The sequence below is a fragment of the Bos grunniens genome, chromosome 26, assembly GCF_055505025.1.
Source record: "Bos grunniens cultivar Pamir isolate PY7600 chromosome 26, Bosgru_T2T1.0, whole genome shotgun sequence".
NCBI lineage: Eukaryota > Metazoa > Chordata > Mammalia > Artiodactyla > Bovidae > Bos > Bos grunniens.
Window position 1 is genome coordinate 25,698,683 of NC_141190.1, and position 25,168 is coordinate 25,723,850.

At 39.7% G+C, this 25,168-nt stretch overlaps 1 protein-coding gene across 9 annotated transcripts in view; it reads left to right on the plus strand.

Annotated features, from left to right (window-relative positions):
* SORCS3 (sortilin related VPS10 domain containing receptor 3) overlaps window positions 1-25,168 on the plus strand; it is a 633,389-nt gene that overhangs the window by 361,736 nt on the left and 246,485 nt on the right. The window lies entirely within an intron of this gene.

Consider the following 25,168-nt stretch of genomic DNA (forward strand, 5'->3'; position numbering starts at 1 on the left):
AGAGGAGGAGGTTGGCCCTAGCTAGAATTCCAGGGAGAATGGAGTGAAGGGACTCTTCAGAGGGGTGTGCAGCACAGCAAGGCCCTAAGACCAGCAGTAGGAAGCAGCTGTAGGAAGCTGTCAGACCTCACAGCCTGTAGGAGCAAGCACACTTGAATTCCTAGAGTGAGCTGAAGTGGTCTGGGGGAGCATCCAATAGCTGAAGTCATAGGAAAGGGAGCGCCTGCTGAAAATGTAGGGCCAGGCAGGCAGGAAGGAAGTGGGAAAGACAAATCCTGCCCTCTTCGTCTTCCTACCTGCCAAACTCCTGCAGGTGCCTTCCTTTGGCTGAATCCTCCTGGAACGTGAGGAAGCCAGGTGGGCTGATGCAGTCCATGTGGGTGGGCCCTGTGAGATCATAAAACAGGCCAGAGGATGGCAGAAAGTGGCTACAGAGGAAGGACAAATGGTGACCTTTCAACATAGACAGCCGTGCAGTGTGTAGTGTGGGAGGGTGAGTAAGTAAAGGTGGAGAACTTGAGAGTAGTGTGTAGTGTGGGAGGGTGAGTAAGTAAAGGTGGAGAACTTGAGAGTAGTGTGTAGTGTGGGAGGGTGAGTAAGTAAAGGTGGAGAACTTGAGAGTAGTGTGTAGTGTGGGAGGGTGAGTAAGTAAAGGTGGAGAACTTGAGAGTAGTGTGTAGTGTGGGAGGGTGAGTAAGTAAAGGTGGAGAACTTGAGAGGTATGGGGTAACGACCTGGGAAGACGAGGCTTGAGCTTAACAAGTCTCCTCACTTCGTCTTCCATTTGTTACTGACTACTTTCTAAACAGACCAGCATCAAATACTAACGGAACTGCTATGGTGTAGGGGCAATATGGAAAGGGCATCTGCTTGGACTTAGATAGACTTGTGTTTTCTTTTAAATCCTGGTCTAGTTGCTTATTAACAAGGTGGCTTTCAACCAGTTACTCAACTTTGTCATCCTCAGTTTTCATGCCTGCAAAGTGGGAGTAATTTTGTAAACATCACAGTATTGCTATTACATTGAAATTAGTTAATGAACATCGGACACCTACCCAGGAGTCTGATGTTCATTCTTGCATTAATTCAACAATTGCACCCTGGGGTGGATGGGATTAGACTGTGTGCTTGCACGCAGAGGGCTTCCCTGGTGGCTCAGATGGTAAAGCGTCTGCCTGCAATGCGGGAGATCCGGGTTCAATCCTGGGTTGGGAAGATACCCTGGAGAAGGAAATGGCAACCCACTCCAGTACTCTTGCCTGGACAATTCCACGGACAGACAAGCCTGGTAGGCTACAGTCCATGGGGTTGCAAAGAGTCGGACACGACTGAATGACTTCACTTTTCACTTGCATACAGATAACCGATAGTCCAAATGGAGGATATTCATTGTGGTATACATGTAAACAAACATGGAATGATACAAATTGTCATATCTAATTCTATTAATAAAGACATATGTGCACAGACTTATACCCAAAGTGTTAAGAAGGCAAAGACCAATGTGATGTGATTACTAGGGAAAACTTTATATTGGGGATTAGAGAAGTCCTTTCTGAGAAATTAGTATGAAGACTGAGATTTGGAAGATGGATAGAAGTTATACAGCAATGCCAGTCAAAAGTGTTCAGTAGGAGGAGGAGTGAGGGGTGGCGGGGAATTATATGGAAGAAGGAACACTATATCTTCTCCCTCACTGGCTCCTCCATATCAGAAGCCTTTATTGATGCTACCTCATCTTTCTGACCTCTTAAGATACTGAAGAGCCCTTGGGCACAATTCTTGTACCTCTTATGATCTTGTACCTCTTATTATGATCTCAGGCAGGCTCATGATTTTAAATACCATTTATTTATCCTAATTATTAGCCCAGATTTCTCCTCTGTACCCCAGATTTGTTCATCGCCAACTGCCTACTTAACTTCTCAATATAGGTATCTCATAAATGGGCCAAATATTCCATCCTAAAATAAGCATATGGTTTCTATTCATTCCCCTTCACAAATTTGCCCCTCTCACCATTTCATTCTTCCAGATTTTCAGGGAAAATACTTTAGAGTCTTGGAGCTTCTCTTTATTTCATATTCTACCATCCATCACTAAGAAAGTCATCTTGGCTCTATTTCTGAAACATATCTAGAATCCCAGTGCTGCTCATGCCCTCCTCCACTGCTCCAGTCTGCTCTGTGGCACCATCATCCCGCCTCACATTCTCTTCCTTTGTTGTCCATCTACCATCAATTTTGGCTTCATAAAGCAGCCAAATGATCTACTAAATGTAAGTATTATGTCATCCCTGATTAAAAATCTCCAAAGAATATAAAAATACTGATTCAAAAATGATATATGCATTATTTACAATAGCTGAGTTATAGAAATGACCTAAGTGCCCCTCAGTGGATGAATGGAAAAAGATGTGGTATTTATACACAATGGAATGCTACTTATCCATGATGACAGCATGGATGCATCTTGAGGGTATTACACTAAGTGAAATAAGTCAGATGGAGAAAGACAAACATCTTGTGATTTCATTCATATATGAAATATAAAAAAAACAAATGAACAAACAGAAAAAAGTCATGAATACACTAAACCAAAGAAAAACAAACATTAAGGTATAGATAAGAGAGTAGTAGTTACTCGAGTTTAAGGGGCCAGTGGAGGGAAGGCTGAAATGGGTAAAGGGAATCAACGTATGTGATGATGATAGATGGAAATTAAATTTTTAGTGCTGAGCATGATATACAGTATACAGATGTAGAAATATAGTATTATACACATGAAACATATAATGTGATAAACCAACATTACTTCAATTAAAAAAAAAACACGAACTCCAGTAGATTCCACCTCACTCAGTAAAAGTCTTAAAGTCTTTCATGGCCCGGGCACCATATGTAGTCTTCCCTGTGTGCCTGCCCATCCCCTGCCCTGGGCCCATCTCCGTCTCTCAGAGCCCCCATGACACAGGCTTCCATTGCCGAGTACAATCCTAGCTCAACCCTCTTTTCTGTCACCCTGTTTGGGTTGTAGGGTATTCACTTGACTTAGGTTCTTGTTGCCTTCAAGTCTCTGCTCAAATCCTATCTTTTAAAAAATGCCTTCCCCAACTGCCTTATGTAAAATTCAGGTTCCTTTTCGGTTTTGCACAGACACAGCTTCATCTTAGCATCTACCACTTCATATTATAAACACTCTTTCTTTTATTTATTTATTTTTTGCATAGACTATGTGTACAATGGAGAAGATCCTTGTCCCTTTGTGAATGACTAGTGCCCAGCATATACTATATACCCAATAATCAGTTCTTGGATGAAGATCTGTATTTTCCTGTATTTCTACTGTAATTTCCAGTAGAGATTCCCCATGGAGACATTTTTTTTTTTCCCATCAGCAGTCCTGAATTTATTCCAATCTGGATGAACTTGAAGGCTGTAATAGTATTATGGGTGCATCTATGCTTCTGATGTATTTTTTAACTATCCTTTGGTACCTGAATCATGGTTTTTGTTGCATTTGAGTTATCAGAAGAGGCTTGTGGTGACTACTTTATAGCCAGTGTGTTTTTAGAGGATGTTGTCCATCTTGTTGAACATTACTGAGAGAGTAATGGTGAGTAGTTTTGAGAAGTTAGGATTGGATCAAGTTGTGACTGCATAGTTTTTCTTTTTTCTCCTTCTTCTTCTCTTTTCCCTTGGACTCTAAGGGGAACTGTAAACATAGACACACGTTGTTTTGTATTCTTGTGTCTAACACGTGTTTATTGAGTCCTTGTTATATACTAGGTACTGTGCTAAGTGCTTCCATGTACTTTTTATACCACATTTACCTGGTGAATTGGTAATTTTTTTTAATTTTGAAATTGAAGAATTAAAAATAAGTCATTAGAGAAGTATGTGATTTGCCTCTATACTGAAAGCTAGTGAATGCCAGAGCCAAAATGACAAATTGACTTCATTAGGGGAATCTGAAAAAGAAAGAGGAGCTTTAATTGTGGAAAGACAAATTCAAGAAGCAGAAGAACATACTAGAAATGTCTATTAAGGCTTTTAGTGTTACTAGTAACAAATAATAAATACTGAGGCACATGTGAAGACGTGTTATTTAGGATCTCTGCCCTCAAGAAGCTCACAATCCAGGTGGAGAGAAAAAGTATTCAAGAGGTGCAATATTTGCCCTAAAGAAGAACAAAAGGATAAACCTTCTTCTTTGTAAAAAATCGCAGTGAGATAATATATCAGCATGGAAATGTATAGATGTATGTTGAGGAGACCTGTCAGAGATTATGAGGGAATGAAAACAGTTGCTCTATTGGGGTTAATTGACTAATAACTGATTTTTTAAGATCTGATATTTTATGATGGTATTTATCTCAGTATATTTTAGAAAAAGGCAGGAGCAACAGTGAAATAAATGCTACCTTTTTTTCATGCTGCTGCAGAGCCCTCACAAGGAAGAAAACTAACCATTCTCCTATAATCATGAAATAAAACTCCCTTTTCTCTGGTTTCCCATTTCTCAGTTTATGAAAGAATATTTAAGAGACTATTAGAATTTAAGAATTAAATGGATGTTGAAATATCCCCTCTGATTACAGATAAAGAGACTAAAACCCAGAGAGGTTCCAGGATTTGTTCTAAAGCTGGTCATGACTCATGGCAGAATCAGAGCAGCCACCTTACTGCCAACTCTGTGGTGGTGGAAAGAGCACCGGCCTTGGAGCCAGAGGCATGGGTCTGGCACATCTCTGCTGTTTTCTGTACCACCTGGTTACCTCATTCACCCTCTGCCTCTTTAGTTCCACAGTCAGAATGGGAGGTAACAACACTTCACAAGCCCTTCAGGAGGAGTTCTCTATAAACCATAAAGTCACATGGATGATGGGAGTGTTAGCAATATCCCTATCTCATCTTTTGAAGATTGTAGAAACTGTCTAGCGTCTGCCCTTTCTCTGTCTGGTTCTGTGTTTCTTCTAGGGGTGAAAGATGCAATCTCGGTGAGACAACAAGATGAACCACTTAAGGTTTTTGGAAATAAACATTGTTTTTTCAGAACAGACCTATGCAAATTGATAGAGAGCATCTCATCACAATGAGCCACAAACTCTGAAGATTATCTGCCTCTTAAAAGCTCAAAAGATCAGGGAACTATAGCTTTAAGTTGCACTCTAGCTAATGTGTGAGTTTCCACTGCATTGCCCTAGCTACTCTTGCGTTCAATAAACATGAGGAATTGCACTGTAATAGCAACCAATGCACCCAGACACACACTTTAATTAAAGGAATACATCACACAATAAAGTGCATTTAAATGAAAAATCTTTCTATTGGAAGTACACTTTCTTTCTTTCTTTTTTTTTTCTTTCATTCTGTGGTACTTTCCTGATCTTTAAACACTTCTAAGAGGACAGTAAGGTGAGGCTAGGGTCAGGGTGAATCTCTAGGGAGATGCTGGGGATTATGGCTGCCTTGGTTCAAATGGAGTGTTGGCTAAACCTCGTATGGTGACAAACGGTACAAACAACATCTAGGGTGGCCACACAGGTACTGAGGTGGAAGGAGTGGAACTGTGCATGCTGATATACTTTTTCAGGATTTCTTCATATCAGGAGGAGGAGTGATGGCTAGAAAGGGGGGAAGGGCAAGTGAGAGAAATAATTGAGATTGCATATTGTAGATATCTGGACTGATGATTATACAGAGGTCTGGTGGCTGTTGTTCTTTGGATAGAAAACCAAGCTAAAGAGCCATCTGCCTCTCCCTGTGCTAGTTATGGTATTCTTTTCCTTATTGACTTTATTGAAAAATATTTTCTGTCTAATAAACCACATTTATTTAAAGTACACAGTTCAATGGGGTTTGACAGTCATAAGCTCCTATAAAGCCACTTCCAAGATGCAGAGCATTTCCATCACCTCTGCCAGAGATGTCTTGTGCCTCTGTGCAGTCCATTCCTCCCTCCACCTATGGCCCCAGGCCAGCACTCCTCTGCTTTTTATCACTGTAGATTAGTTTGCATCTTACACAAATGGGGTCATACAATGCCCGCTTCTTTTGTGTGCCTGGCTTTTTTCATTAAGCACAGGGATTCTCAGATTCCATCATGTCACTGTGCATATCCGTAGTCCATTCCTTTCTGCTGCTGTCTATTGATTTTGGTGTTTTAAGGTTAACACAATTCTTAGACCTTTAAATGGCTATTCTTGCTGGTTGTGTACTTGGGAAACTCTCTATGCATATCTGAGCTGAGATCATTTGTCTCCACATTTTAGGAATATAGACCCTGCTCTAGTGACCAACAGTGGTGGTCAGCATGTTCCAATCCAGGTTGCACAGTGAGAGATGAAGGCCAACTTCAGACATGACTGAGCGACTTCCCTTTCACTTTCCTCTCCTTACCTCCCTCATTCCAGTGTCCTTTTCTCTTTCCATCAGTATTCATGGCACAGTGACTATGTCCCAGGCACTGCTCTAGGTACATGAGTACATTAAGGAACAAACAAAAAGCAGACAAAAAATTTCTCCCATCATGAAACTTTCCATGTGTGTCAAATTAAAAATAAAGTGCTATATTTATTGTTATTGTTGGTTTGTATAGTTGGCCAACTCTTGATATACAGTTGACCCTTGAACAAGGTGGGGGTCAATCCGTGCATAATTTATTGTCAGCCCTCTATATCCTTGGTTCCTCTTATCTATGAATTCAACCAGCCACTGATTATGTAGCCCTCCCTATAGTATTTACTATTGAAAAATATCTGCATGTAAGTGCACCTGGACAGTTCAAACCTGCATTGTTCAAGGTCAACTGTAGTTGGCTAACTGTTGTTGGAATTGATCTAACAATAATATGTGTTGTTAATTATTGTCATAAGTGCTATAAGGAAAATAGCATAAGAAAGATTAGGGAGAGTCAGGGTGGGAGAGCTGCAAATTAGGGTGGTCAAGAGAGGGCTCCTCAAGACAATGTGAGAGAAGCAAAGTTCCAGAGCAGAGATTCCAGTCATTTCTGTGGATCTCCAGCATACCATTAATGCCTAGAACATGATCTCTTGAATACGGGCAGGCTTTTAACAGCACAGAAGGGACAGAACCCCTTGACACCCATTCTTGAATTTTCCAAAGCATTTGCCTCCCTTGACCTAGGTTCTTTCCAGTTCATTTGGGTTCTCTATGGTGTTTGGCTCTAGTGATGGAATTTAGAAAAGGATGTGGAGTAACTGGAGTAGGTTGAGAAAACATACATGTTCAAAGTGAAAGAAAAACATAAGAGGAGATCTGAATTAATCTTTGGACATTAAATGGTTTGGTGAAAGCTTGCCAAAAGCTTCATTTTCAGTGAATGTCTTTTGTATTGAACGATTGACAATGGTAAAGGTTCTGATGAGGAAGTGTGTAAGTGCAGGTGGGCTTGTGTAAATAGACTTGATAGATACATAAATCTATTAATACATAAATGGGAAGGAGATGAGGTCCTTCCCTTCCTATTAAGATGGTAACTTGATAAACTTAGAATCATTCTCTATAATAGACCTAAAAGACATTTTAGTCTGCATTTATAATCTATCCCTCTGGTCTTGGAGCATGTTAATGCCTGAAGTTCAATCATTTTTTCCTCTTTTTACACTCAGACATCTAAAAGGTTGATTTTCAAGGTCCATCAGTTTAATTACATCAGCCTGTTGGATCTTACTGTCTCAAGAGGAAAAAACTAGACTAGTGGACACTATGCAAATGTATGTTGATGCACGTTCATGAGTTGTAAACTTCAAAGGATCCAAAGAGTTATGGCAGATGGTTAAAATCTTGGAGTTTGCAACCAGACAGGTTTGAGGGCAAGTTCTACCTTTACCCTTGATCATATCACTACTAAAGGACACTCTGTAAGGAGACTGTAAAGCACCTACTTCACAATGTGAAGATTCAGTGGGACAAACTGAATCCAGCAGCGTATGCAAAAGAAAGTGTATTATTCTAAAATATAATTTATTTTTAGGATGCAATATCATTTAGTATTAGAAAAATGAAATTACCTGTATTAAAGGTTTAAGGAGAAAAACTGCATTACCATTTCAGTTGACTCATGAAGATTCTTGAATAGAATTCAACATCCACTAGGATTTACAAAACAAAAACAACAAAACAAACAAAACCCTTTAGCAAATGAATAGAAGATGAATGCTTCTCTAACATGATAAAGATTATCAATGAGAAAATGTAATGAATGTTATTTTAAATTGCTAAGTATTAAAAATATTTCTTTTAAAATCAGGACTAAGACAAAAATACCTACTTACTATACCTTTGAATTAGTGTTGCATTGGGAATCTTAAGCATCATAATAAGGTAAGAAAAAAAAAGTCATCCTTTGATAATGATCTCTACATTTAAGACTCAAAATCAACTACAGACAATATATTAAACTTAATAAAGCTTATCAATATCAAATGGATTTTTATTCCTCCACAATAATTAGTTAGAAAACATAATTAAAAATATAATTTACACTGTGTAATGTGTTTCACTTTCCGATAAGAGTAAAGTTGTGCAAGACCTTTATGGAGAAAACTTCAAAACTTTAAAAGAAAGCAAACTAAATGGAAAAATATACCATGCACACTTAATAGAAGTCTCAGTAGCATTAAAAAAGGCAATCTCTTCAAGTTGTTTTGTTTTAATATAATTTGATCAAAATAACAACATATGCTTGTAGAAACTTATTAAGTTGGTTTTCTAATACATGAAAAACAGCAAAGGCCTAAAAATAACCCAAATTCACCTAAAGGAGAATAAAGTGTATGTTGTTGGGTTATCAGATATCAACAGTTTCAGTTTTATTCTGTGTCCCTGTTCAGTTTATACATGCATACACACACACACACAAACACACATACATACATACACACAGAGACATAGGCATATTGACGAGTGGTTACAGAACATAGAGCTCAGAAAAGAGTCATGCAAAACATATGGCAAATTAATAATACCAGTGTTGGCAAAACAGAACAGTAGGTGTAGAATGAATTGTTTAATGATTATGGCACAACTGTTTATTCAGAGGAAATAAATATATTTGGATCTGAACTTCTTAACATACATAAAAATAAAATTCCAGATGAATCTAAGAATTAAATGTGAAAGAAAATATTAACCTTTAACAGAAAATTCTGAAAGTCTTATTTTACACTTTATTACAGGAAAGGGCTTCTTAATTAAGACCCTAAAAATGCTAACCTAAAAATAAACACATTCAAGTTATATTAATTAATTATGAACATATTAATTAAAGTTCATAATAATGAGGAATAATTTTTCACTAATAAATACCAAAAATGGTATGTGAAAATACAAGCCACAAACTTGGAGGAGATATTTGCAATTTTTGTAATATCTCTATCAAAGGATAAAGATCTATTTTATATAAAGAAAAAGTGCAAATTTATAATTGAATGACAGGCAAATTAACAGAATAATTGCCAGAATAAATGACAAGGCATAACATTTAAGGGGATACACTAATGGAAAATAAACATGAAAAAAACGCTCGACCTCATTAGTAACTGGTGCAATGCTAATTAAGATGGCAATAAGATAGCATTTAATACCAACCAAATGGGCAAAATTATGACACCTCATCATTTCAAGTATGATGGTGGTTGAAGTTCATTGGGAATCCTAGTGCATCCTGGGTAACAGCTTAAATTTGAATAATCACTTTGGAAAACAGTCTGGCAGTAGCTTTGACACCAACTACATGCAAAGCCTATGACTGAACAATCAACTCCTGGTGTAAACCCTGGGGAAACTCTTGCCAGGAGACACACACATGAATGTTCATACATAATTGCTTTTTACAGCAAAAAACGCCAGAAATAAGTATCCATTGATAGGCAAATGGACAAATAAATTGTGTTACACTCACACAATAGAATATTATTCAGCCATGAAAATCAACAAACTAAAACTGCATCAAACAACATGCATGGATGGATCTTGGAAAAATATCCTGGGTAGAAAACAAATCCTATCAAAGTAGATTTTAAACAGTAATGACTTCATTTTTAAATTTCAGAAAGAAACACGGCCTAACAGTGTTGTGTTTAGAGTTACATACTTATGGAGTAGAATTACTTCTAAAATCAAGGGGACAATAAAACTCCAATTCTGGTGACTGCTTACCTTCGGGGTTCAGGGGGAGTGCATAGATAATTTCAGTGCAATAGGCGAGGTTCTAGTTTTTAACTTTTGGTAGTAGGGAATCACAGGTATTTATTCTGTTGTGCATTAAAACCTACATTTATGTTATATAATTGCATATTATAAATACTACATATTTTATAAGAAGAGAATATTTACAGGACTTTTTAAAAAACTGAGAAATAGCACTGGGAAGAAACTGTAAAGCAAAATAAATTTATTTATTTATTTATTTATTTTTTTCCAGTGCCACACTTCCTTTTTTATTTTTTTACTGAGGTTATAGTTGATTTACAATATTTCAGGTGTACAAAGTGATTCAGATATACATATGTATCTTTCTAGATGCTCAACATCACTCATTATCAGAGAAATGCAAATCAAAACCACTATGAGGTACCATTTCACGCCAGTCAGAATGGCTGCGATCCATAAGTCTACAAGCAATAAATGCTGGAGAGGGTGTGGAGAAAAGGGAACTCTCTTACACTGTTGGTGGGAATGCAAACTAGTACAGCCACTATGGAGAACAGTGTGGAGATTCCTTAAAAAACTGGAAATAGAACTGTCTTATGATCCAGCAATCCCACTGCTGGGCATACACACTGAGGAAACCAGAAGGGAAAGAGACACGTGTACCCCAATGTTCATCGCAGCACTGTTTATAATAGCCAGGACATGGAAGCAACCTAGATGCCCATCAGCAGATGAATGGATAAGAAAGCTGTGGTACATATACACAATGGAGTATTACTCAGCCATTAAAAAGAATACATTTGAATCAGTTCTAATGAGGTGGATGAAACTGGAACCTATTATACAGAGTGAAGTAAGCCAGAAAGAAAAACACCAATACAGTATACTAATGCATATATATGGAATTTAGAAAGATGGTAACAATAACCCTGTGTATGAGACAGCAAAAGAGACACTGATGTATAGATCAGTCTTATGGACTCTGTGGGAGAGGGAGAGGGTGGGGAGATTTGGGAGAATGGCATTGAAACATGTATAATATCATGTATGAAACGAGTTGCCAGTCCAGGTTCCATGCACGGTACTGGATGCTTGGGGCTGGTGCACTGGGACAACCCAGAGGGAGGGTATGGGGAGGGAGGAGGGAGGAGGGTTCAGGATGGGGAATACAGGTATACCTGTGGCGGATTCATTTTGATATTTGGCAAAACTAATACAATATTGTAAAGTTTAAAAATAAAATTAATTAAAAAAAAAAAGGAGTTTGGGATTAAAAGTTACACACTACTGTATATAAAATAATCAAGGTCCTAGTGTACAGCACAGGGAACTATATCCAATGTCTTGTAATAACCTATAAAGTAAAAGAATCTGAAATAAATTTAGCACCGTGTATTTGACTAGTTGCTGTCACTTTTATTATTTTAACTATTTTTGTTTAAGTAGTCATCAGTTTTTTTGTGCTCCCTCTTATATAAATTATTATCATAAAAGATAAACCTTCTGAGGGCTCTATCATGTTGTCTGGAAGGTGGATTCTGACTGCAGCCAGTGATATTCCTGTCTGCCACTCCAATTTCTTGACATCCCTGGTGAAAGTTGTGTTTTCTCTTCACTCAGCGTGTTCGCTCAAAGCTCAAAAAATAAATGTTATTTCAAGTTATGGTGGGGGTGGGGCGGGGAAAGTTGTGTAGAGCAACATATACACTGCTATTAATCTTGAAAACTGTCTCAAGGAAGAAATTTTTGAACCAGTTTGACTCTTGGAATCAGGAGAGCAGTGTTCTCATTTGGAGAACAATATTTTTAACAATGACTTTGATGTGGTACTAGAAATTCCATTATATCTCATTTAAAGATTAAGTCGCTTGTTTTCTTGTGCTGGTAATATTTTTTTTCTGCCACTTCTGGATAATTATCAAGCTTATTTGTTGTAATGAAAGGGACTTTTTTGAGAGAGCCCTCTGCTTCTTCTGCTGGTCTCTGTGTGAAATCGTTGTACTGCTAGGGTGTGTGTAGCCAGAGGCAGGGTAGGGGCAGTCATGATGGCAGTGGTAGAAAGGTCCTAACTTGGATGAGTATAGGGTTCCAAGAAGCAATCAAGCAATAGGAAGGTAGTTAGTCACTGCTGTCTATGGGGTCGCACAGAGTTGGACACGACTTAAGCGACTTAGCAGTAGCAGTAGTCACTTCTAACTACCAGAAGTGAAATGAAGAGTCTTTGCAGACTCAGGGGAGGAAAGAGGATAGATTAACCAGAAAGGCCAGTTGGATTAGCCAGGCAGCAAGAGGTTGCTAGCTTACTGGTTAAAGCACGGATTTTAGATTACATAATCCAGTCTAAACAAAATAGAGGAAGCGGTCATGGACTTTATGGCTCATATTATTATTATTACTGATGCTTTTGAGTACAGAACTACAGAGATAGTAAATATGAGAAGTTTTAGCACACAAAATGTTGCTCAATAAATGCTTCATTTGAAAAAACACCAGTCCCCTTTAATTTCACTTGTCTCACAAGGATGGGTCCTTCTCCATTAGATTCCACTCTTCATCTCCTTAAGCTTTGTTCACTCATTTGTTGAATTTGGCATGCAGCTGTTTCCTACATGAAATCATGAGGCCCCCAATAAGCAAAAGCTGCACTGAGATAATTTTTTATATTCCCTTCAGTGCCATATAAAAATGTCATTAGCCAAAGCACAGCAAACCAACCTCTAAGAACTGGCCTTTTGCACGAAGTATTCACTGACTAGCATAGCCTACAGAACATACAGACTTAGTTTCTGTATGATGCAGTGTTACCTATGGATATATATTATATATAGTAAGACATATTTTGTTTGGAAGTGATGAAATCCCATCTCAAACTGACATAAGCAAATGGAATTTGTGGAGTAAGTAGGTATGACATTCAAGAGAAGATCAGATTTCAAGTGTGATTGAGTCTAAGAGATCAAAACATGCTGGCAGTGCTCTCTTTTCCTGTGTCTTTCAGCTCTTCTTTTTTCTGACTTCATCTTTGTTCTTGAGAAGTAAGCTTGCCCCACAGGGTGGTGGCCAGCAATTCCATGCCTCTGTCCTAGTCTCTCACAACCTTGGTGGAAAGAGTCTTTAATATTAGCTCCAATTGCTTCTGGCTGTGTCATGCACCTACCCCAAAGCTAATCACCAAGGCTGTTACATTTGGCTTAGGTCTAGATCACATGTTGACCCTGATATCCAGGTGAGAATGGGGGAATAGTCACACACAACTCTCATGAACTAGTTGGAGGACAGGTGGTGCCAGGGAATTTCAGGGTTACTGGAAACTGTACAGATGAGCAGAGTAGCAAAGCAACAGACACAAGTCTTTTTTTTTTTAAGTTTCTTTTTTTTAATATAAATTTATTTATTTTAATTGGAGGTTAATTACTTTACAATATTGCATTGGTTTTGCCATACATCAACATGAATCTGCCACAGGTATACACGTGTTCCCCATCCTGAACCCCCTCCCTCCTCCCTCCCCGTACCATCCCTCTGGGTTGTCCCAGTGCACCAGCCCCAAGCACCCAGTATCATGCATCGAACCTGGACTGGTGATTCATTTCATATATGATATTATACATGTTTCAATGCCATTGTCCCAAATCATCCCACCCTCTCCCTCTCCCACAGAGTCCAAAACACTGTTCTATACATCTGTGTCTCTTTTGCTATCTCGCATACAGGGTTATCGTTACCATCTTTCTAAATTCCATATATATGCGTTAGTATACTGTATTGGTGTTTTTCTTTCTGGCTTACTTCACTCTGTATAATAGGCTCCAGTTTCATCCGTCTCATTAGAACTGATTCAAATGTATTCTTTTTAGTGGCTGAGTAATACTCCATTGTGTATATGTACCACAGCTTTCTTATCCATTCATCTGCTGATGGGCATCTAGGTTGCTTCCATGTCCTGGCTATTATAAACAGTGCTGTGATGCACATTGGTCTTATGTTGATTTGGCATTTTTCTCTACTACATTTGGAGGTTATTACATGTGAGGCTGTATTTTCCTCTTTTATCTCTTCTAATTTTGAAACAGAATATACAGTTTTGATATAATACAGACTCAACACAGTTGAGTTGAATTGCTTCTCTTGGTAGAGTCTAGAAGAGCCATAGCTGTTCATCTAGATTGTCCCTTGACTAATTACTGTTACTATAAACTCAGTTTCTTTCTTCTTCTCTCTGTATCTTAAACTTCTCTTCCTGAGAGCACCAAGGAACTATCTAATTCTTCCACCTTACCTGCTGAGCTACAAACTTAATTTTGTTTCTTTCTTCCCTTGTTCTACCAACGCCCCATACATTCTTCCTGTTGCTTAAGTTTGGGGCTTCTCTCCCATGTCACCCATGTTAAAATCATTGTATCATACTATCTTCTCATTATCTTCGCTTCTTTTCTATTGCCACTGTTACCACCTCTGTTTTTGTCTTTGTTTTACAACACCTATAGTGGCTTCCTAATTTTTCAGATGTCTTTCAGTGTCTCTACCTGTTTCCTATACACTGACCTAAGTTAAAGTTCCTATAGAATAACATATTTGATCATTCTTTAGAAGTCATCTCTACCCTTTCCTCATTTTACAGGTAATGAAACTGAAAAGAGATCAAGATAACTGTAGAGTGTCCTGAAGTCAGTGTGTGGTATTGTGCATATGTCATATGTCATTCCCACACAGAAGAATAACCAGTTGTTCTCCATTGCTCATATTTTGAATTAGCATTCATGTCTTCCATTCTAGACTGCACCTTCCATCTCTACTTTTCCTCTTCATGTCACATTCTAGACACATATGGGTTCTGTTCACCTCTGTAAAATTTGTTGTTCTGCCTCTTTCCCTCCCTTCTCTTACCTCTCCAACCCACATGCTAATCCTTGAGCAGATGCCATTTTCCCAAGTGCTTCCTTTAGTCATCCAACAGAAAGTGGTCATGCTACTTCTGAGTCTTGATGTTCCTTCATCCTTTCGTCTAATACCAAGGGTAGCTATTTATCAGGTGTGTACTTTGTGCCACATCCTGTGTCAAGCCCTTACTTATTCTACCTTGCTCAAAGATGCCCACTCCTATGTTGTATCTAATAACCGTGCTGGAGTTAATCCATCTTATCATCTTTGTTACTTTCGCATTACTCAGAATAATACCCAGCATGCAGGAGATCATCAGTGGGCATCTGTTGAATGGATGAAAGAGTCAATAAATGAAGGAATGCAATTATTTCTAAATTAAAGATCAGCTTGATGCAGGGGTCCATTATTCCTGATGAAAATGGCAGATGATCTTTCTGTTCTGTGTCGGAATGGGACTAGTTACCATAGAAATGCATTCCTTTCTCTTACCTGAATTTTGCAGAAGCACCAACAACTTGCATTTCAATGTCAAGGCCTTAGAGCTCTAATACTTCTTGACTTCACCTAACTCACGTGACTAACGTGAAAGTGAAAGTTGCTCAGTCGTGTCCAACTTTTTGTGACCCCATAGACTATACAGTCCATGGCATTCTCTTGGCTAGAATACTGGAGTGGGTAGCCTCTCCCTTCTCCAGGGAATCTTCCCAATCCAGGGAGCAAACCCAGGTCTCCTGCATTGCAGATGGATTCTTTACCATCTGAGCCACAAAGGAAGCCCAAGTGACTAAACCAGAGCTCAAATTTGCTCTCTTGGAAAATCCACAATTTTGTTTCAAATACGTTGTATCCATGGTCTTATTGCTGTACCAGACAGCTTTCTGGATCTGCTATTAGAATCCACAGGGTTGCTCATACTTACTTGTCACTGGATGTCTAGGATATGGGATTTGCTCTTTATGGAATGAGAATTTTTTAAGACAAGGGTCTCATAAAGTTTGACCATATAAGATAGTTTCTTCTAAATGAAATTGCCAAATCTCGAATGGCTCTCCCTTGCTGTCAGGGTGAAGTACAAGTTTGTAACCACAGAATTCAACCTTTATGCAGTTTATAACATATATGCATTACCCTCTGCTTCTTTCTGCAGACCCTATTCATTGGACGTATCTTGGATACACACTAAGTATGGGAAGATCATAGAAATAACAGTTCTGGACTATAGTAAATTGGTGTGAGCATGCTCTGCTTAGAGATAGTCAAACTCATTAAAGAGCTATTTTAGCAAACAAACAAATAAACCAAAGCAACTCCCTTTCCTCCCCCCAAACTCTCCACATGAAGTAGCAAAAGCTGGATTTGGATTACAGAGTTGGGGGCAGGGCACCTGATCTTCACCATTTCCCTCATCCTCTTTATGCTGTCCTGTCACTATACCCTTGCTTATGTATGAGTTTCTGCCCTTGCTGAAGAGCTACTAGCTCAGATGTCAGTCAGTCAGAAAGCATCCCCCTTGTCTGAGCTCCCATTACACTCATCTGTACCTCTGTTACTCCAGCACATAATATCCAACATTGTAGTTAATTATTGCAAGCAACGCATTCCCCCAGGAGATCATATGCTACTAGAGTGCAGGGCGTGTGTCTTAGACATCCATATGTCCAAAGTGCATTGCACAAAGCCTTGTCATTAATAGAGTCTTGGGTAACACCCATTGGCTGGTACTTGATCCATCAGTGTGTGTGTACACTAAAATAGAATTAACCAACCAGTTGCATGACTGTCTCTCTGTGCTGTTTTACAGAGCTCAAACACTCTTTTATTTTCCCACCTGAACTCTGACACATTCTCATTTTAATAATGAATAATTCTAATAACTGGTAATTGTAATAATGTTCCCTGAGATGGGATAATTTCAGTTGACTCACTTGACATATCTATAAACACACTGGATAATATAAAATGCATCTTTGTGAATTTGCCCTTAATAATGTTAGGAAGCACTAGGCTTTTGTTTGATTAGTTTTTCACAGTGTCCCCAGTCTGGTTCAGAGCTTACAGTTAAGAGAAAGTTGGGAGACATTTATGTTTTCCAATATGTATAAGCCAATTTGTATAAGCTACAAATCATAATGTATAATTCCAAATATATGAAATTCTGGAAAAGGCAAAGCTATGGAGACAATAAAAAATCAGTGGTTTCCAAGGACTAGGGAGAGAGGAAGGATGAAAGGGTAGAGCGTGGAGAATTTTTAAGGGCAGTTGAAACTATTGTGTGCCACCAGTGGATATATATCATTCCTTCTACATTTGTCAAAACTCATAGGATGTACACAAAGAGTAAAAACAATGAGCTTTAGTTAATTATAACCAATGTACCACACTAACGCAAGATGTTAATAATAGTGAGAAAAACAGAGGCTGTCTGGGAATTGCCACGTTTTTCACCAACCATTGCTCCAGAAAATAATCAGTAATCATTAATTTGAATAATTAAGACACTAAAATATCCCAATTGTCAAGAGATGACTTCTTAGATATTTTACCTAAAACAATTCTTTTTGGTCAACGTGGGAAGTTAGAGAAAGCCCATTGCAAGGATGTCTATGGTTAAGGAGATGGAGAGTAGACTGCTGCTGCTGCTAAGTCGCTTCAGTTGTGTCCAACTCTGTGCAACCCCATAGACGGCAGCCCACCAGGCTCCTCCATCCATGGGGTTTTCAGGCAAGAACACTGGAGTAGGGTGCCATTGCCTTCTCTGGGAGAGTAGACTAGGTAAGCCAAAATGACGGTTAATTCCCTTGAGTACTTTTTCCAAACATAGAACTTTTAAAGCAATTATTTCTAAGATGTCATGATCATTAAGTCTAATAAAAATACTTTAGAAGAGACAGGATTCAAAAAAAATAATAGAGCATCTGTGGGTAGTTAGTCCAAGAATGACCTTGTATTTACAATGCTCCTTGTTCTACCACCCAATGAAACATATTGCAGTTCCCTCTCTCTCCCCCATTCCAGGTTCACTTCTGGAAGGAGCACTGGGATAAGCTATTTCTACAAACCCTCCTGTTGAGTGAAGCACTATCATGGAGTTGTCACCAGTTTCGAATTGACAGAATAAAAGTGAAACCAAAGCTAGTAGATAAATGGGTCTATTTGTTTTTATTTCAGTTACTGCTTTCATTTTTTATTATTATTACTGTGAGTAAACAAGGGCTAGAAATAGAAGCACATATGCAGATTTATTTTTTTATTCTCCCGATTCCTGTCTGCTGGCTGCCATTCCTGAAATTGCTTGGCCCGTACTGGTGGCTGCCTCTAAGCTCCTGCCAGAAGAAAGAGCAGAGCGTTCCCAGTGTTGGAGAGAGGACAGTTGCGCCAGGGCCACTTTTCTGACTTAGGAAAACAGCCCCTGGTCTTTCCGTCTTTGAGACTGATGGATTGAGTCTTTGTTTTTGGTGCCGCAGCTTTTTTTGTGTGTGTATGCCTGAGGCTGTTAGCAGAAAGCTGTTTGTGTCGGAGGCTGTGTACCGTGCCATCTTGGCAATTCTGTGTTTTCAGCATTTCATCAACGCAAACAGTAAGATAAATTGTAATTGAGGCTGCCTTTCTATAAATCATGCCACAGAGAATGAGCACATCCAAGTGATGGGTCCAGTAGGAACTTCTGTCCCTCGCCTGGGGACAGTGGTGGTGGGAGCACAGTATTGGAAAATCAGTCTGAAGTATCTCGGTAGTTGATGAGCAATGATGCTGCTGCTGCTAAGTCACTTCAGTCGTGCCGACTCTGTGCGACCCCATAGACGGCAGCCCACCAGGCTTCCCGTCCCTGGGATTCTTCAGGCAAAAACACTGGAGTGGGTTGCCATTTCCTTCTCCAATGCATGAAAGCGAAAAGTGAAAGTGAAGTCCCTCAGTCGTGTCTGACTCTAGCGACCCCATGGACTGCAGCCTACCAGGCCCGTCTGTCCATGGGATTTTCTAGGCAGAAGTACTGGAGTGTGGTGCCATTGCCAGTGGGGAAGAAATAGAAAATAAATTCTAGGTTTCCTGGCAAAATTATGAATGCTGAACACTGATAGGACTGGGAGAGCAGGGGGCAAATAGTAATAAATTAGCAAACCATAAAATCCAGTTTCAAATGAGAGGAGGCGCTCACGGGCAGGGTAGTTCCTGTGTGCTTACTTGGGCAGACAGGAGCTGGGCAATCTCCAATTCAAGGAGTAGCCAGCCTTCCCTTTTCCTCATTATTTTCATTATTGTAATTTGACCATATCATGACAACACTGTTGGAATTTAGTGTTTTTGGTGCAATAATGTTAAAATCAAAAATAAAACAAAAATGGCATCTGTATATTTGGCTATGTGATATACAGTGGCACAAAACTAACCTCTGGGTGAGCGCTCATTGCATAGCCCCTTGTGTAACTGGTTTTCCTCAAAGCTCGTACAGACTTTCTTGTTCTGGTGTCTTCTGATGTAGCTGAGAATGCATTTGACTGTTGGTTGTCCTTCACTGTTCTTTGAGTACAAAATGTCAACAATGGAGGGGTTTGGGGGCCACTTTACCATCAGACAAAAATATAATACGCCCATCCCTGGATTCATAGGGTACTCCTGCATGGTTCCAGCCCTGAAATGCAAAGTTTTCATGAAACAGGATGGGGGCAGGAGAAATGGTGAAGAGGGGATCAGGTCTTTACCTAACCCCTGTCTTAGCTGTCTTATGTTTCAAGGAATCTGAGTTTTGCCTTGTTCATTCCCCTTGAAGGGGGGCTTCAGCATTCTCAATACCCACATATTTTCATGCTTCTGGACTAGAGTAAAAGTTGCAGGCATTATCTAGAAAAGAAGTGGTCAAGGAGTGTGTATAAAAGTGTGTGTGTGCGTGTGTGTGTGTGTGAGCAATAAATAGAGCCATTTTCTAAAGGTAGAACTTTCAGACAGAATGTGTAACAAAACAGCCTGTGTGCCTGGTAACATTCTTAGCTATCATGGGGTTAGGAACCTCTGCTGTGGGAGTGCAACGATTTCATGGCTTTTATATTTTCTTTGTTTATTTCCCTTTTGCATTGCTACCGTAAGTTCTTTTTGAAAATTCTGGCCTCTACCAGCTGAACTGTGGGGTCTAAGGGAAAGGATTGTGTCTTTCAGTTTGGTCTCTGTCAGCACTGAGACCAGAGAGAAAGATAGAAACATACTCGGAGGGAAAAGAATATGGCTTTCAGCAGAGCTTTTCCTCAAGAGAGCTTTTTTCCCCTTGCTCAAACTTTAGAGGAAATTGTATTTTGTTTGGTTATGGAGGCATTTCCCTTGCTTGAGGACTTTGAGTTTTGTTGGCATCTCTCTCCAAAGGTTGCTCTTGGTTACATATTAAAGGCAACAAGCTCAGCAGGTGAATGAATGAACCTGGGGTTCCAGTTCTGGGAGCTGAGGCTGCCCTCTGAGCAAGGAGGCATTTATGTGCCACTTGATGTCATGGCAACTATTGGCCTGCCAGGATTCTCAGAAGCCTTTTCCCGAGGAGAACCTAGTAGAAATTTAATCAGCAGCCGAGCTGTAAACTCTTCACTATATTTATGAGACTAGCAAAGTCATTATTTCTCTGGTCTTTTTTTGGATAACTTGGTGTTTCAGCAGATTAGGATTTTTGAATCTCCAGTGTTCTTTCTGTGTTGCTCTGGGCATTGCCTGTCATTCTCTGGTTTTAGAACCTTTATTGCAAAAAAAAAAATATTAACAGAATAATCATCTGTTTACTTGTCTGTTTCCCCCATAAAATTTTGAGCTCCTCCATGGAGGCTGTATTTTTTTTAAGCCTATCCCCTGGAGAAGGAAATGGCAACTCACTCCAGTATTCCCATCTAGAAATCCAATGAGCAGAGGAGCCTAGCTGGGTACATTCCATGGGGTCACAACAGTCAGACATGACTTAATAACTAAACCGTCACCACCATCCCTAGTAATTAGCAGAGTATCAGTTCAGTTCAGTTGCTCAGTTGTGTCTGACTCTTTGCAACCCCATGAACTGCAGCACACCAGGCCTCCCTGTCCATCACCAACTCCTGGAGTCCACCCAAACCCATGTCCATTGAGTCGGTGATGCCATCCAACCATCTCATCCTCTGTCGTCCCCTTCTCCTCCTGCCCTCAATCTTTCCCACAATCAGGGTCTTTTCCAATGAGTCAGCTCTTCACATCAGGTGGCCAAAGTATTGGAGTTTCAGCTTCAACATCAGACCTTTCAATGAACACCCAGGACTGATATCCTTTAGGATGGACTGGTTGAATCTTCTTGCAGTCTAAGGGACTCTCAAGAGTCTTCTCCAATACCACAGTTCAAAAGCATCAATTCTTCAGTGCTCAGCTTTCTTTATAGTCCAACCATCACATCCATACATGACCACTGGAAAAACCATAGCCTTGACTAGACAGACCTTTGTTGGCAAAGTAATGTCTCTGCTTTTTAATATGCTGTCTATGTTGGTCGTAACTTTTCTTCCAAGGAGTAAGCGTCTTTTAATTTCATGGCTGTGGTCACCATCTGCAGTGATTTTGGAGCCCAGAAAAATAAAGTCAGCCACTGTTTCCACTGTTTCCCCATCTATTTTCCATGAAGTGATGGGACCGGATGCCATGATCTTAGTTTTCTGAATGTTGAGCTTTAAGCCAACTTTTTCACTCTCCTCTTTTACTTTCATCAAGAGGCTCTTTAGTTCTTCTTCGCTTTCTGCCATAAGGGTGGTGTCATCTGCATATCTGAGGTTACTGATATTTCTCCTGGCAATCTTGATTCCAGCTTGTATTTCCTCAAGCCCAGCGTTTCTCATGATGTACTCTGCATATAAGTTAAAAAAGCTGCTGCTGCTGCTAAGTCACTTCAGTCATGTCCAACCCCATAGATGGCAGCCCACCAGGCTCCCCTGTCCCTGGGATTCTCCAGGCAAGAACACTGGAGTGGGTTGCCATTTCCTTCTCCAATGCATGAAAGTGAAAAGTGAAAGTGAAGTCACTCAGTCGTATCTGACTCTTAACAACCCCATGGACTGCAGCCTACCAGGCTCCTCCATCCATAGGATTTTCCAGGCAAGAGTACTGGAGTGGGGTGCCATTGCCTTCTCCGGTTAAATAAGCAGGGTGACAATATACAGCCTTGATGTACTCCTTTTCCTATTTGGAACCAGTCTGTTGTTCCATGTCCAGTTCTAACTGTTGCTTCCTGACTTGCATAAAGATTTCTCAGGAAGCAGGTCAGGTGGTTTGGTATTCCACAGTTTATTGTGATTTACACAGTCAAAGGCTTTGGCATAGTCAATAAAGCAGAAATAGATGTTTTTCTGGAACTCTTTTGCTTTTTCAATGATCCAGCAGATGTTGGCAATTTGATCTCTGGTTCCTCTGCCTTTTCTAAAACCAGCTTGAACATCTAGAAGTTCATGGTTCACGTATTGCTGAAGCCTGGCTTGGAGAATTTTGAGCATTACTTTACTAGCGTGTGAGATGAGTGCAATTGTGCAGTAGTTTGAGCATTCTTTGGCATTGGAATGAAAACTGATGTTTTCCAGTCCTGTGGCCACTGCTGAGTTTTCCAAATTTGCTGGCATATTGAGTACAGCACTTTCACAGCATCATCTTTCAGGATTTGAAATAGCTCAACTGGAATTCCATCACCTCCACTAGCTTCCTAAGGCCGACTTGACTTCACATTCCAGGACATCTGGCTCTAGGTGAGTGATCACACCATTGTGATTATCTGGGTCGTGAAGATCTTTTTTGTACAGTTCTTCTGTGTATTCTTGCAAACTCTTAATATATTCTGCTTCTGTTAGGTCCCTACCATATACCATTGGGTATAGCAGAGTATACCCAATAGGTAATTTATACACATTTCTTGGGTACCTGTTACTTCTTTATAATTTTCACTCTTCTCTTTCTCTCTGTCACACACACACATAAAAATCCAAAGAATAGTTAAGTTAATGCATGCAACTCAACACCCCCCACATACTCTTTCCTTTTCCAGACCGGAATTTTAATAAATGACATTCCTTTCTAAAGGCTCAACACTTCGGAATTGTCTCTTTCTCTCAAGCTTGGCTGTAGTACAGCAGCAAATCATGTAATGTCTACCTGCAAAATATATCCTGAATATGATCATTTCGCTCATCTTCCTATACTACTCAATTGGTAGGAGTCCAAAATTTTTGAGTTGTCTGTGATGCCTCTTTTATTCTCAGATCTCACAACTGTACTATCACCAAATCTTACTGGTTTATCTCCAGAATATTTTGCAAATCTCTCACCTTCCCAATTTCACCACTCACAGGCTAATTTAAGACAATGTCCTTCTTCCCTGAACCACCTCAATAGTCTCTTCTCTGTGGTTCCTCCACTTTCTGCCAATGCTCTTTAAAACTTTAATCAGATCTATGGCAGATTGTTCCTGAAATGCTTCCGTACACTTCCGTCATGCATGTAAGACCCCAGATCCTATTAAAGACAGACATGCCTTATACATGACGTCCTCCCTGCTTCCTCTCTGAGTTTGTCTCCTGAAGCTTCTCTTCTGTGCTCACTGTTCTAGATACACTGGGCTGGATTGTTCCTCCCACATACCACCACGTTCCCACTTCACGACCTTCACCCTCACTCTTCTTCCATCCTAGGTCACGCTTCAGATGTTCATATCACCTGCTTTTTCATTTAATTCAGGTTTCTGGTCAAATGTTAGCTATTTGGAGTGGTCTTCCTTGACCGCCTTCACAGAAATAGTACCGCTTGTCTTGCTTCATCCCCTTATCCCGCTTTGATTTTCTTCTTAGCAGTTATCTTTGTATGATGTCAGACAGCTGATCGTCATTGATTCAGATTCTGGATATGTGAATTCATCTACTCACTAAAATTCATTTCTAACCCCCAAATCAGTACTCAGAATTTTGGACATTTGGAAACCTGTGCTGAGTGGCAAAAAAATTGAGTCACCTGATATGCATGTTCCCAGCAGAGGTGGAATAAGGCGATGCTCTGCCTTCTTGTTGAGCTCTCAGAGTATAAACACCTGTTTTGTGCCATTTTTTGTGTGTATTTTTGTGCTTTTCTTTGGTGGTTTCACTATTTACAATGGAACCCAAGCAGAGTACTGGGGACCTGTCTACTGTTCATAGCACAAAAGGCTGGTGACCCCTCATATCATGGAGTTTACATGGTAGTGGAAACAAATGGGCAGCAGGTGGGTAAAATATGTTTAAAATATATCTTCACATGTAGGATCTTATTTCAAGGATTGAATCCCTACTCGCTGCAGTAGAAATGTGGATTCTTAACCACTAGACCACCAGGGAAGTCCCAGTATTTATTTTTTAACAACTGTGTTTTCCAGCATCTTGTTCTTTTCTGAATCCTTAGAATATAGAACCACACATGGTTGAGGTGAAGTGTTCACTAAATTACCGAGTGATTCAGTGGATGAAGATAATTAATGAAATATTATCAAGAATGTCTCCAGAAAAAATTTTGACAAAAATTAGTTTTGGTCTTCCAGACATCATTTTAGTAGGCATGGATCATGCTACCCCTAATCTTACCATAACTCTGTAAGACATGTGTTCTTAGAACTGTCCTACCTCTTCCCATGGAAGTAACCTGCCCAAGCTCATGCTGCGGTCTGGATCAGAAGCTCCACGTTTCCATGTTGTGAATCTTGGCTTGTGTGTTTATGGAGCACACGGGCCATGGAATCAGACAGCCTGGTTTAAATATGACCTCTACACTTACTCTGTGTTTTCAGACCAGTGACTTAGTTCTCTTCAAAGCTCTGTTTTCTGTTCTGTAAGATGATGTTAACTGGAATTCCTCTCAGGGTAGTTGTAGGGTTTAAACACACTGATGCAAACCTAATCCCTGACATATAATAAGTGCTTGTTGGACATTAGTTGTTATTTTTATCATCATGTACTTCGGGCTCTTGGTGTTGGAAAAATACAATTAAAGGGTGTGCAACCAAGGCGAGGGGCACTCAGGATAAAATTTCTCTATTGGGACCTCTTAGCCCATGTGGAAGATCAGTACCTAAGAGCAGTGGTCAGCAGAGGGTTGAATGGTAAGTGTGT